Below are 14,509 nucleotides of genomic sequence, written 5' to 3'. Positions count from 1 at the left end.
CCCAAGTCTCCCCATCTGGTTCCAATGAGAGCAATTGCCACCTTGCTGCTACATCCAACCATAAGTACATTGCCACTTGCACTCCTGGGGCTGTTTCCATCTTCAAGTTTGTCTTGGTATGCATGTGTGCCTTCATGGTCCTAACTTAACCTCATGTAGCACGTTGTATTCCAAAATCTGTTAACCCTCCCTAGATTTCTCCAGTTTGGGCTGGTATGGTCCCCGAAGTGTTTGTTACACCTAAGAGTCCATGGATTGTAGTTCCGATTTTGTGACCTTTTTGTGCGGTACTAGTTGCACGGCCACTTTGATATGACCACTATGTTGGGTCCTTCTGATGATATGATATATGTGAATAGGGAATATTGGTGCCATGATTGGACTCACCCTCACCCAAATGATGATGTCTCTTGCCAGCTTTACTTGCTTGGCCTCTGCCAACCTTCTGTCGACCCACATGATGATATAGATGATAGGGTTATTGGTGCCGTCTTTGGCCTTACCCTCACCCGCATATAATGGTGAGAATGGTTTCCACTTCCCAGTAGCTTCCACCAACTCCATTTGAAACTAACACCTTTATTTACCAAGCTGCCTGATATATGGGGGTTCAAGCCCCTTGGATGCTGCCAACAACAGCTGACAGGGGGTTTAAGCCCCTTGGATATGATTGCGTCTGGAATGGGGGTTCAAGCCCCTTGGATGCTGCCAATAGCAGCTGACAGGGGGTTCAAGCCCCTTGGATAGGATTGCATCTGAAATGGGGGCTCAAAATCTTTAATGCATCATGTAACTGGTTTTTTGTTCACATCGAGCTATCTTTGGTCAATTTTATATGCTTTGTGGTAGTTGCAAAAAGTGATGTTCTCTACGATGGCTGGTTGTGCATAGTACAGATCGACAAGATGCATGACAATATTCTGCCCGTGTGAAATCAACCTTTGTCTCATAGCTTCAGTGGTGATGAGTCTATGTACTACACATTGTCGCTCTTTGTGATTATTGGTATTTGTAGGCAATTTAAGGCTGCTTCTGTTAGTTGATGTCGGTCTCGACATGATTGCAGTCGTGATGAGCTTCAACTTCACTTTGTCAAGGCCTTGTAGCCCAAGCTTTGTAGCATCCTCTGCTGAAATATTCAATGTTCCTAATGGCTCAATTTTCATCACGTATGTCAACAAATGGTGGGAGATAGAAGAGTTTGTGACTCTTTGCATATTCATGTGTGCACCCCATAGCAATAATGCAGTTGGGTGATATGGCACCACGTTACGATGTTCATGGCTTGGGTGGAAATACAACCACTTCAAAGTTTGTGGGTGCAATTTAGCCTACGTCAGCGAATGCGTTTCATATGTGCAGTAGTAGATGGTGCATCCAATACCTTCACAATGTGGTTGCACCAACTCATTCTATCTAAACAAACCCACATTTGTAGGGAATCTTGCAAGATATAGGCTCATGGTTCTTCATGCAAATATGGTTTCCGGAATATATGTGGCTATCTCATTTGAGACTCGTTGCACATCGTCTTTATTATGCACCCAAAGAATGATATATGCATGTAGAGAACCCTTGTTTTGTATCTCATACTTGATCAGGTGATGTTCTACATAGCTAAAAAGTTTATTTCCTTCAAGAATGTTTGCATTCAAGAAATTGTGAAGCTATGTGTGAAATAGCAAAGTGCACTTAACTGGGCAATCTTCCAAGTGAAAACTGGGTTGAATTCATGAACTATGTTCTCGATTAATGTCTTGCCACTTTGTTTTAGACACCTCGTTTACTGTGAATGTCACATGTCCACCATGGCAATCAAGTCTTTTAAGTTTTTCCGGTGCCAAGATGGTGTGCCTGGTAAAGATGTTGGTAAGTTGTAACGCATGATGTTCCTTATAGTGTCTTCATCACTTGCTATCTTATTCAATCTCTTGTATGTATCAATGTTGCATTGTAACAACGTGTTGTTTGAACTGTTTGCAAATCAATATTGATTGCTTCAGTTGATACATCATTAGTAGGTAGGGCTTGTATAATGTGAAGACCAAGAACAGTGTTTCAGTCCTCATTCTAATATAGTCACTGAAACGGACTTCTCCTTTGTAGTTCCCATGTCCAAAGTGGAAAAGAGAAGGGAAAGCAGTAGTTTCAACAGTGATATCAGCAAATTCAGAACGGGTGTAAGGCAAACCATTATATTTAAATATTGTAGTGCACTCTGCTAGTGTTGCAGCATCATGCAATTGTATCAAAGCAAACTCGTGTTTGTCAGATATACAGAACGCTCTTCATTTTGAAGGCTCCACTAAATTTTGCAGCAATGATAGTTCACTATGCGTCTTCACTTATGTCATTAGCTGAAACGGGTCATCTTGCTCATGGTTCTTGATGGTGTTGATTATAGCCTCTCGCAAAAGTCCACATATGCCCAACCTTGTGTGAGGACATTCTGCGAGCGAGTGTCTTGTACTTATTTATAATAGGATTGTTTACTATATTGTATGCAAGTATGCTTGCAACTGGTCCGGAGGCTAGGTCTTTTGATATGTGAGCCCCATTAAAATCAACAACCAAGAGATTAGGGGCTTGTCTAGTATAGATCTTCTCCCTAGAATGCCTCTTACGATGGCATTTTCTATGGAAGTGACGCTCATTGACACATCTATGATGCTAAGAAGTTGGGTATGTAGCTGATTGTCTGTTAGCAGCCAACGAATGTAATCTGGAAATAGGGGCACTATACTTGCATGGTCATATTCTTTTTGCAGTTATAGCAAGCACAACAAACGTGCTTTAACACTGTATTTGTCTGCAGCATCCAGTAACATTGCACTTGCTAGTTTCACATTAGTCGTGTAAATTTCACATTCAATACGATGCTGCCTTGTCAGAAATGAGCACACACCACATCCATGACATAGTGCAATTTTTTTTGCAACAATATCACACTCAGATCGCCATTGCTCATATAGCATCTCTACGTTATACCGTGTGGACGCATTTGGTATTAGCAATTCTGCTTCTCCCATTGGTCCTTTGCTTTGAGGGCATGACACTTAAGCATATCCAAGATAGTGAGGTTTGCAATCTCACTTTGTCCATGTGCTTGAGGATGATAAGCCGAAGAGAAATTTAGCTTTGTCCCCATATTGTCGAAAAGAGCTCTCCAAAAGAAACTAGTAGTCCAACGATCTCTATCTTCCACAATGGATTTAGGTAGTCCATGGTGCTTGAAAATCTGCTGAATAAACAATCTTGCCATATGCTCTATGCTCTATGTGGATAGTCTTCTTTATTGGAATAAAGTGGGCTTGCTTATACTAAATCTATCAATAATCCAATGAGTGGGGGGCCATGGGGCCATTTTATATGGCCCCACATGAGCAGTCAGTCACCAGCAGAGTAAGGACAGCCGACAGCCTACTGAATCGTCCATATTCCATCATTTCCAAATCTTGACTTTGGCAATCCAAAGATAAAACCCATAGCAATGCTCTCCCATGGAACATTGGGAATTGCAAGGGTTGCAATAATCTTACGCGGTTGTCAATCAAACTTGACCTTAGACAAACCAAACATTCTCGAATATATTGCTCAATGTCCTTTCTCATGTTAGGCCAATAAAAATAACTCTCCAAATCCTGAGTTGTCGTCAAGATGCCTCGATGTCCCATGTAAGATGGAGCATGGCATTACTTTTGGCCTCAACTCTTTAGTCATACTACATAACCGGACTTGCATCATAAGGAATCCTTCCTTGATGACATAGGAGGTCACCAAGTCTCCATTCAGCAATATGTTCCGAGTATCTTTGAAATCCTCATCTGTAGCATAAAGCTCTTTCATCGCAATGAAATCCATATGATATCCCATAGAGACTGCATGGATCATGGGTCTCCGAGATAAAGCATATGCTACTTTGTTGTCCTTACCATGGGTATGCATAATTTTGAAATGAAATTGGGCAAAATAACTAGCCCATCTTATGTGCTTTTTGGATATCTTAGGTTGAGACATGATGTTACGATTGTGATTGACTAACTCTCTTAATCTCTCTCTAATTACTTCTTAATCCCTCATTAACTATAAAGACACCTATGAAGGGTCACACCCTTGCACACAGGTCACTATCAAAGGACATGCCTATTCATTAAAGACACACCCCTTCACAGGGATGTGCCTCTTCAATTGTACCTTTTCAGCCTCTATTTAAGAAAGGCCCTTGTCTCAATGCAATCATTCAGTCTTTTCTTGCAACGTTTGTCTTATGTTTATTAATCAAGTCTTTAATCATGTTAATTAAGCTATAAAAGCTTTACAGTGGTATTAGAGCAAACTTTTTTATGCCCTGTGACATGTCCAAACCCAAACCCTAACCCTAAAATCAGTCCTAACCCTTACCCTAAAATCAATCAGCCCAAACCCTAAAATTGGGTGTAGTAGGTATTGAATGGAAGAGTAGGAGAGAATGCCCCATTAAATTTAGCCCCAAACTCCCAATTTTTTGTGATTAATACTCGGCCAGCCATATGCAAAAAATTCTTGAACAGAGGCAAGACATCATGCAACCTATCAATAAGGGAGCTTACCCCTTCATGGAAAGGCACCCCTCCTACCCCTCCATCGAGTAGCCACACCCCTTCGTGGGTTCGCTCTAGCTGGCTCCCTGTTTGAGAGTCACACGACAAGTAGATATTTTTTAATTTAAAAAAAAACACAACACAAACAAAAAACGTTAACGGCCTAAGGTGTAAACTGCCACACATACAAAAAAAAACCCATCGCTGAGCCACAACTAATGGGTGCCACCTGTTTGTGCCTCTTTCCGCGTGCGCCAGTGCCTGTAGGCACCTCCTCCTTGACGGTTCTAGCCCGCTAAAGCCCTTCACCTTGAGCGTGCTTCTTGCTATCTACACTCTTTGCTTGGACCAGCCGCTCCCCTTTGAAGACTCTCGTATGATTGACGGCAATCTTCTCCCTGGTGCTTCTCCTACACCAGCAACATCATTTATGGCAACATTTTCTAGGTGTGATTTTTTCATTTTCTTGGGCATTAAAATCTCACATAATGTGGCGCATTAGAATATCAGAAACCCCTCACTTCATTCTTTTGCGTGCTCCAATATCACTTTTTATACGGGTTTAAGAGCACCTCCCAGATCACGTGGACTCACATTACCCTCTTCTCCGACAGCTTATGGTAGAGGAAACCTATGAATTCAGTTATTTACAGGATACACCCTCACAGTCCATAGTGCCCTCTCCTACCCGTGTTTCTCCACCGGTCTCTGCCCTTGTTCCAGTGAATGTGTCTCCCTCTTTACAACCCACTCATTATCGTGTTCAGATAGCCACACCGACTTCTAACCTCCAAGAGTTCAATGTGTGGGTGATCCATGTTCGTACTTTCGCACATGATCTGGATCATTACTGTTTTATTCTTGGGCGTCATCCTTATCTGGGCGCTATCCTTCCTGAGTGCATTATCATTTTTCATGAATATTGCACCTATTCTGAGAACATTTATCCATCTTTGTTCACGGTGCACCCTTCTACACCAGATTATACACCTTTGACACCAGCAACAGCTGCCCCTACCCCTATACCTTCTTCTTTAGTAGCAGACTCTCATGCGAGTCCAGTCTCAGAGGATCGCCTTCATTATACTGGATGGTCCATAGCCGCTTCACCATCACGTAGCCTCTCCTCACTGGATTTACAAATGCCGCACCCTGCAGTCGATGGTTCTTACTAGAGCCCAGCGGCGTCATCAGCAACAAAAACCCCCAGAGCCTCGTCACCCTGCAGCCTCTACATAAGCATCTTCTCTCATGGCAAAACCTATTGACACACCGGCTCCTCCAGAATGGCAGCAAGCTTTGTAGCAACTTCAGCAGAAGTTCCAACAACAACTTGAGGAGTCCATGGCATCCTTGGCTTCACAGATCCAGCAGCTCCACACGGACCACCACTCCCACACAAGTTTAGTACCAGCAGCAGATGCTTCAGCACAGTACCAGTAGACGAAGATGTCATTCCTTCCGAGGTAGAAGGCGACGACCTTAAAACTTTGTATCGTCTTTTACAAGCCAGTAAAACAAAGAAATTGGAAATTAAACCCCCTGAATCTTATGGTGGTCAGTGCAATAAGCGCATCTTAGACCAATGGCTCTACAAACTGCAGTTATACTTTGAAACCATGACCCTTTCTGATTCCAAAAAGGTGATTTTTGTGGTATCCCTCCTCAAAGACACTGCTTTATTGTTGTGATGGCAACGACGACAGCACGCCAAAAAATCGGTTATAACATGGGAAAAATTCAAGCGGGTTCTCTGTAAGCAGTTCATACTTGCCAATGCGGATTTCCAAGCCCGTACTCGCTTACACCATTTGGACCAAAATGGTTCCTTGGCCTCTTATATCTCCCAGTTCACAATTTGATATTGGAGATTGACTCCTTGTCCCCAGTCGGCGGATGAACTCCATGCCTTCGTTGAAAGTCTTAACCCCACATTGCATGCCGATGTTCAGAAATATAATCCTGTCGATCTTGCCGATGTTCAAAAATATAATCCTGTCGATCTTGCCGATGCCATATGTTACGTCGGGCGCGTTGCAAACATTAATTCTCGAAATTCGGCCCCTTCCAGTCGAGTTAATGCCTTTCAGAAAGCCAATGGGTCTCATATGAACCGAGATAATCGAAGAGAATCTTCTGGCACTTCTACCTCTCGGCCTAATCCCCAATGGAATAATTCTCAACAACCTCGCCGACCGGAAGGATTGTCCTCTTTTCAGTCCAAAGTCCTCAGTCCTTTCAACCATGCAATTCAGATCGTGGACGGGACCAAGGACGTGACCAATCTCGCAATCCTCGTCCTTCCACTGTCCCTTCTGCACGAGATCAACAAAAGATAGGATTGTGCACAATTTACAATGGACCTCATCGTTGGTTTGAGTGCCCCAAAAGACCAACCCATCGACAAAATTCTAATGTTGAATCCTCCACTTCCGAGGAGAAACCCCCAGTTGTTGACAAAGAAAGCGTGCGGTTAATAACCATGCTATTGCACATGCTTCGGTGATCATCGCTACCGCCACAGCTCAATCTGCCTCTTCATCGTTACCCCAGCAGTCCAGGTTTTGGTTCTTCAAGGTTCTATTTCCAATCATCCCATTCATGTGCTCATAGAATAATTTTGTGGGAACCACCTTAACCCAGAGATAGAAGATTCGGACTTCTCAAAGTGCTGTTATTTATGAAGTAGAGCTTGCCGATGGTTCCACATCCTTGTGTAACACCATTGCCAAACACCTCTCCTTTCAAATTCAGCACTATCGTGACAAATTGGATTTCCAAGTCATGTCTTTGGCACATTATGATATGATCCTTGGTTAAGAATGGTTGTACCAATATAATCCCCTCATCAGTTTCCGGAACCATTCCATACAATTTGCTCAAAATGATAAGCTTGTGGCACTTGAAGGCATCGACCCTTTTAGCTCTTCAAGCAAAACGGTGGGTCCACAAGAGTGGTTGTTCCTCAGCACTTTTAATGGTTTTTTCAGCCCCAAAGATCCTCCTGAGGACAGATGATGTACCTCAAGCAACCTTTCTTTGCTCCATACTTGGATCTTTTTCCTTAGGAGCTTCCCGCGGTTCTTCCACCTTGGCGCGTCCAGTTGACCATGCTATTGATCTCCTTCCTGGTAGCGCTCCCCCTACTCGTGCTCCATATCGAGTTTCTTTCACGAAATCTCAAGAGATACAGCGACAACTTACTGAACTTTTGGAGAAAGGACATATTCGACTAAGCAAAAGCCCTTTTGGAGCTCCAGTGCTTAGACGCTTTTTTGGCTGCCACATTGCTGGAGTTGCTTGCTTTTGTGCAAGCTTCTTAGGCTATCCAAGATAAAAAGGTTTATGCCAATATGTATATGGACAAGGTCTATGTAGAGTTTATGAAAGCTTGTAATTATGGGGCCTTCCTATACTCAATGAAAAGGATACCCAGTAATGAGAAAGGTGATTTGATTCGATTGTCCAAGGTAAATCTATGCGCTACTTAAGTGCTAGCCATTTGGATCGTGGAATTCCCATTAGGAGAAGAAAATGACGTTAAAAAATGTGTCAATCCCTCTTGTTTAAGCCCTTTCTCTACTCTCAATCCTCTAAGTTAATCCTTCCCATGGCAATGGTTAATCTAGAGAGCTTGAACCACTTTCCACTCCACTATAGCTCAATCACTCTCTCACTCAAGCAAGCATACACACTCAATCACACTACAAGTAAACACACAAAGCATGCATACCACAAGCAAGCAAGAAGGTAGAAGCACAAGAGAAGAAGAAAGATTTACACAAAAATAAATGATTGAATTATCCCCGTTCACATTATCATTAGTTATATATACACACATGGGCTTTGCTCGAGTGCCCAACTTAAGTGGGTGCCCATTGCTTATCTCTATTCATACATATATGGCTGGGCAATTGCTACATTATTGGGGCCCCTAGCCATACATAATATGAAATGTTATATGTATACACCTTATCAAAAGTTGTATATATACACATGGCCTTTATTCGGTTTACCAACTTAAGTGGGTGCCCATTGCCTATCTCTATTCATACATATAAGCCTTATGGCTTGGCAATTGCTACATTATTGGGGCCGCTGGCCATCCATAATGTGACATGTTAAAAGGCTAGAGGAGAGAATTTCCTAATGTACAGAAGGTGTCAACAATCCCTCCCATGAAGCCCATCCTACTTCCCTTATGTTCCCTTTGCTTTGCTTAGCCATTCCCCAACTATGTAGATCCAAGGTTTATTACCTTCCAAGTGGATGATCAATTTTAAACTAGACTCTAGCCTTTTGACCATATGCTTAACAGTCCCACTTGCATCTAGAGTTTCTCATTTGATGACAAGAAATAGAGTACCATCTCCTTTTGTTATCCAAAGTGCATACAAAGACGATGAAAATTTAGGCCATGGGCTCCTTCCAAACACACTTGACGCTATGAGTACATGCTTTACAAGGTAATTATTCTTGCAAGTGTTAGTAGAAATCTCAAAAAAGAATAATCAAGCCTTTGCTTGTTAGTGATATCAACTATGAAGCATCCTACTAATTGTATTACCTATCATGCACTAATTCATTTAAACCTGCAGTTTTTGCTCCATTCCCCTAGCTTTTCTCTATATAAGATTGACATTTTTTTGGGAGGACCTTGTCGTAATAATTATAGTCAAAGGTTGTGACCCTCCCCCATTTTTAGACCCTTACCCCATACCTTTCTCTTCTTTGAGGCTCATTTCCCATTTTCTATATAAAATATACATATGTTTCTTTTGAAGAGACATATTCATCCACATACAAGCCGCCCACCTTTTGATCACTTTTTAGGCGACATATGAAACATGAGTGAGAATCTTAGAAAAAATTCCCAAGAATGTTCCCTCTAAAAATTTTGATAACTTTGTTTCTAAATTTAGCCAAATTAAAATATATGTTGTTTTGATAGAGCCACAGAGTCCATAAAACTCTTCTACCAATCCCAATATAGTGTGTCCATATTATTGGTCTCTATTCCCTCAAGGTTGGGTATCCTTGAGGGAACATATGTAAAGGGTGCGTCTAGGGAGCGAGCACAAGTGAGAGAGCATCCAGCATCATTTTATTGTGTATGTGGTATGTGGGGAGCAGAAAGGCACTTACTAGGTGGTTGATGATAGGAAGGTTCAAAAATCCATAAATATGCCCAAGATTTGACCATAACCATCAAATTTAAAAGGGTGTAGACAATGCGAAACATAATTAGACAAAAGATGTGTACAGTGTGAAACAAAAAGGGTGTAGACAATGCGAAACATAATTAGACAAAAGCTGTGTACAATGTGAAACATAACTTGACAAAGCTGTGTACAATGTGAAACTTAACTTGACAAAGACAGTATACAACATGGAGACAAAAGTCACAGTCACTATGTATTAGGTTGCTGATTGACAGACTGCATAGCCTTCGTAAGCATGTCTTTCAAGATATGTTGAGCTATTCTAGGCTAGTGGATGTGCATGCTATTGTTCACATCTTGCCCAAGAACCATAAAAAACACATAGCATATATGCTTGCATGGTAGATACTTGTTCTTTCCACAAACTTGAGGCAAAAATATGATGGTTGTCCTTGGATGAATACATCGAAAGGTGGACCATTTTTGTCCTCATCTGCCAGAGAGAAGAGTTCTTTAGCACCTTCTTTGTACACATGTTGGTGGCGAACAACTCTTGCCTTCAACTTCAATGCTGCTTGTATTTGTTCATATGCTACCTTTAAAATACCCCTGCAATAAGGTTGTTTCCTACCAGTAGCCTCTTCAACATTCGTCAGTGTGGCAATTGAGTGTATCTCGCTTTTGTCTAGTCTCTTGAACTCTTCCAAATTCATGCCAATGTCAAAGCCCACCTTCACTAGACCTATTGCTTCCCTAGTAGATAAAGTGCTGCCCAACATTATCGGCCATATTGGAGGGACATTTATAGGTTTATATAATATCTCCTTGCATGGATTGTATGTGTGACGCACATCGGTGTTGCCAAAAAAACACATCTTCTCTCTCCTCCACTGCCCTAGCTACTAGCAATCACTTGAGAAACATGGGATCACATCTCCAGCACATCTCCAGCTTAAAGGAGCATCACATCTCCAGCACATCTCCAGCACATCTCCAGCTTAAAGGAGCATCACACTTCCTTCTAGGCAACCAATGCTGGCATTTTACTCTACCACCACTGGTACTCGTCTCATAGCCGATTTGGTGTCAGTAGTATCCCCCTTATCTTTCTCCGCTGCCCTCTACTCTGTGCATCAACACGATCAACAATGACAGATACATAATCAGGTATGTGGCTATAATTTGTAGCATTCTCTGTGTTCCCCTGGTTTAGAGGCCTCTTTGCTCTCATCGTCTTCTTCTCTCCTTTGAATTTCATTCGATCACCAAACATGGGCATTCCCATAATAGCATCACCCATCACCCGAGAGGTTGCACCAGGGGAAGGGGTTATTTTTTGATGTGACATGGTCTTATCCATGAGCACTTCAAATCGAGGCCACTTCCAATGTACTAGTTGTCAAGCACTTTGCAGGATTGCATTTATCAGGTTAGTGATGCATGCATCATATAAGGATATCTTGTGCTTATATCCCTCTCTAGCGCAAGCCAGCTCCCGTGTTTGGATTCAGCTAGGTTTGTCTATGGCACAATTGCATTTGCCTTTGGGTCCCCACCTTGAACGATAAAGTGTCCTTAGTGCCCTACACGATAGTGCCACCAGCTTAGCCAATTATCAAGCTTGGGAAGGCTGCAATCTGCCACCTTACCAGTGGCCCACCAAGCACGGATTTTTTTGAAATTTAACCAATGCATCTTCAACAGTAGCACATGTTCTCCATTCTTCACACATTTTGATGTGGCTTTCACGATGACGTGAGAAAATATACTTCTTTGTGTGACTATTGAGGCTATCTCGCCAATGAAAAAGGCATGACCTCTCCCTATCCGACATTGCCTCTCCATTGTTGAACACCCGCCGTATGGCATTCCAATTGGTAGCTGCCTCATCAGCTCTATAAAAACACAAAAATAGCTTGGTTGCCTGTGTGCTCAACCATTACAACATTTAGTTTTATCCCAAAACATTGCTTGGGCAACCTCATCCTCCTCCTAAAACTCTGCCCATTCTATTGTCAGTAATTATTGTAAATTGCCCACAAAGAACATAAAAATTTTATTGGGCACACAAGTTAGAGAGCTAATCACACACAAGGGAAGGTGATGGATACTTACTACGAGTCATACACATGTGCAGCCATCGTGTGCCATCCATCTATTTGATGAATGTGATAAAAACACACCCATGCATCCTTGAGGTCTCCAGTCTTATCAGTGTCCATGCATTGAACGATATCAACTCTTGAACTGGGCCTTGAGGTGGACATTTAAAAAATGTAGCTACGTTTCGACTCGTACTTTGATTGAAGAGGAAATCGGCTCTCATGGAAGAAGTCGAAATGGCACTTCCGCTTTAATTCTAAGATAGCTTCAAGCCCATTCCCGACAAGTCAGCCGCCCTTCCTACTATTTATTACCATTTGCTTCAACCTGAAACGCAGTTTTACATCAGATCGATAGTGAATGTAGCAGGGGAATTTATAATCCATATAATGAATCCTTACTTGTCTAGTTGAGAAGGCCTCCCAATTCGTCTGCCATCTCTACAAACTCCAGCTCTGACATATGGTCCATTTGCACAAAGATCTTGGCGTTGCGAGGGCCACTCTGCACATTCCCCATTGAACCTGGTGGGAGTGGAAGCCGCGATGTATAAACAAGCATGTATGTGTTGATTGTCTGGGCATGAAATAGTGAGCACTTGCAGAGCATGTATCTGTGCATATAGGTACATGCTTGTAGAAAAAACAATTTAGCTCCCCCCATAACTACCCATTGCTAGAGATCCTTGAGGTGGTGCCTTTATCAATTGTCCTTTCTAGTAAAACTTATTTGGCCTAGAGGAGCGTAGCAAGAACACACACGTCTCGTTCATGCACTGAAAAGTGCCACCACAAACTTTCTCAATATAAAGGACTTGTTTGACTTGGTCTGTGTTTGAGGCTTTGTCCACACAATTCCTTCATATTTTTGCTCCATCCCTGTATATTTTATTCCATTCGTAAGCTCAAAAATGCAATTTTTGTTGTATTCTTTGGGGAGGAACTCTAGCTTGCCCTTGTATTCACAGTCTCTCACAAAAGTGTGTAGCACATTGTTGGGTGGAAGGACCCTTATGATTTGGAATGCAGACACCGATCTTGGAAACGACGGATCCATGTTAATATCAATGACATCTTGGTTAAAGAACTTGCAAGCGGTCTACATCTCTTCATCTTCTATTGCAATGTTTAGTACCCCATCCATAGCACGGGACCATGGTTTAGCAATAGCATGGTTGAGGATTAACACAATTTAAAAAACTTACATGGGTGATGCTGCACTCCTCGAAGCCTTTGACGTTGACCCTATGTTTTATTGGCCTACTGTATCAACCTCGTCACCACGTGCTAGTAGGCAAAAGTTGGACAGACTTTGTTCAAGAGCAAAGTACTTGTCCCCCTTTATTTCGAGCAGTGTGGTTGTGGGACCCAGTACGTCAAAACTATCTTGCATTTTCAAAAGAGCTTCTGCAATGATGTTTGAGAAGACACCTAAGATAGGTTGCAATGACTTTTGCGAAGCCCTTGGTCGCCCCCCTAGGAAAGGAACCTCCAAGAAAGCACCTCGAGTCTCACCCAAAAAAATGATTGCATTGATCATGTCCTTGTGCAGAAAAGTTGGTTTAGAATTAATATGCTTGAACATAAATTAAATATGCTTGAACATTTCAATGATAATTATAAGATCCTCACACATTTGGGATAGCGTGAACATAAATTAAATATAGAATAAATTAAACGCTGACAATTCTTGCAATGCCATGTAACTTATTCTTAATGAAAGCTAAAAGCAAATGTCAAATTTAATTTTTTAATCTATATCACTCATAGGTCGCTTGGTGAGAGAGATTTGGGAAGGCGTCGCTTCTCTCTTTTTGCTCTCTTCCGATCATCATCGAAGTTGAGGTCTGATGATGATGAAGAAGAAGAAGACATGAACAAGAGCCGAAATGCATAAAAGGAAGGATGATTGACAATGTTTACGACAATAGGTGCTTTATATAGAAATGAGTCCATGTTCTTCTTGTGAAAATGATGCATGTAGTGTGCCCAAGGATCACTATATAATCTTTAGGATAGACAGATGTAAGAATATTTAAGACTTCATTAATGGGTTTCTTTGTAAATATTAATCTAGATTTTGATAAGATTTTGCAAGAGTGGGTAAGAGTACATTAATGAGTCCTTGAAAATGGGTGGAATAAGTTATCCTTTCTAGATTTGTTTGTGATATTTAGGACGAGTGATGAGTCCTCGAACATTGGGTGGAATAAGTTGTCCTTTCTAGATTTGTTGTGATATTTAGGACGAGTGATGAGTCCTTGAACATTGAATTTGTGCAAATTAAACAAATGATATCCTACATTTTTTTGTTTATATTCCCAATGAGAATGAGTGATATAGATTAAAAAAATAATTTTGACATATACTTTTAGCTTTCATGGCATTGCAAGAAATGTCAGCTCTTATGTTAGTTTAATTTATTCTATATTTAATTTATGTTTACTCCCAGACGAGACTCCACTAGGCTACTCATAGTCTACACAAGAGGAGGACGAGTTTGAAGATGAAGAGGAGGAGGAGGAAGTATAGCCGCTCATGGTGGCTGATGATGAGATGACCTTACCTCTGGTGATGATCCCGATAACCCCGGCACCCCCAAAGACTCCCCACCACCATGAGATGATAATGGTGCGGAGGCAAATGCTAAGGAAGATGAAGACAT

Source organism: Cibotium barometz, chromosome 14 (genome assembly GCF_041138505.1).
Source record: "Cibotium barometz isolate CiBa-2024 chromosome 14, ASM4113850v1, whole genome shotgun sequence".
NCBI classification, from domain to species: domain Eukaryota; kingdom Viridiplantae; phylum Streptophyta; class Polypodiopsida; order Cyatheales; family Cibotiaceae; genus Cibotium; species Cibotium barometz.
Note: the sequence above shows the minus strand (reverse complement) of the source record.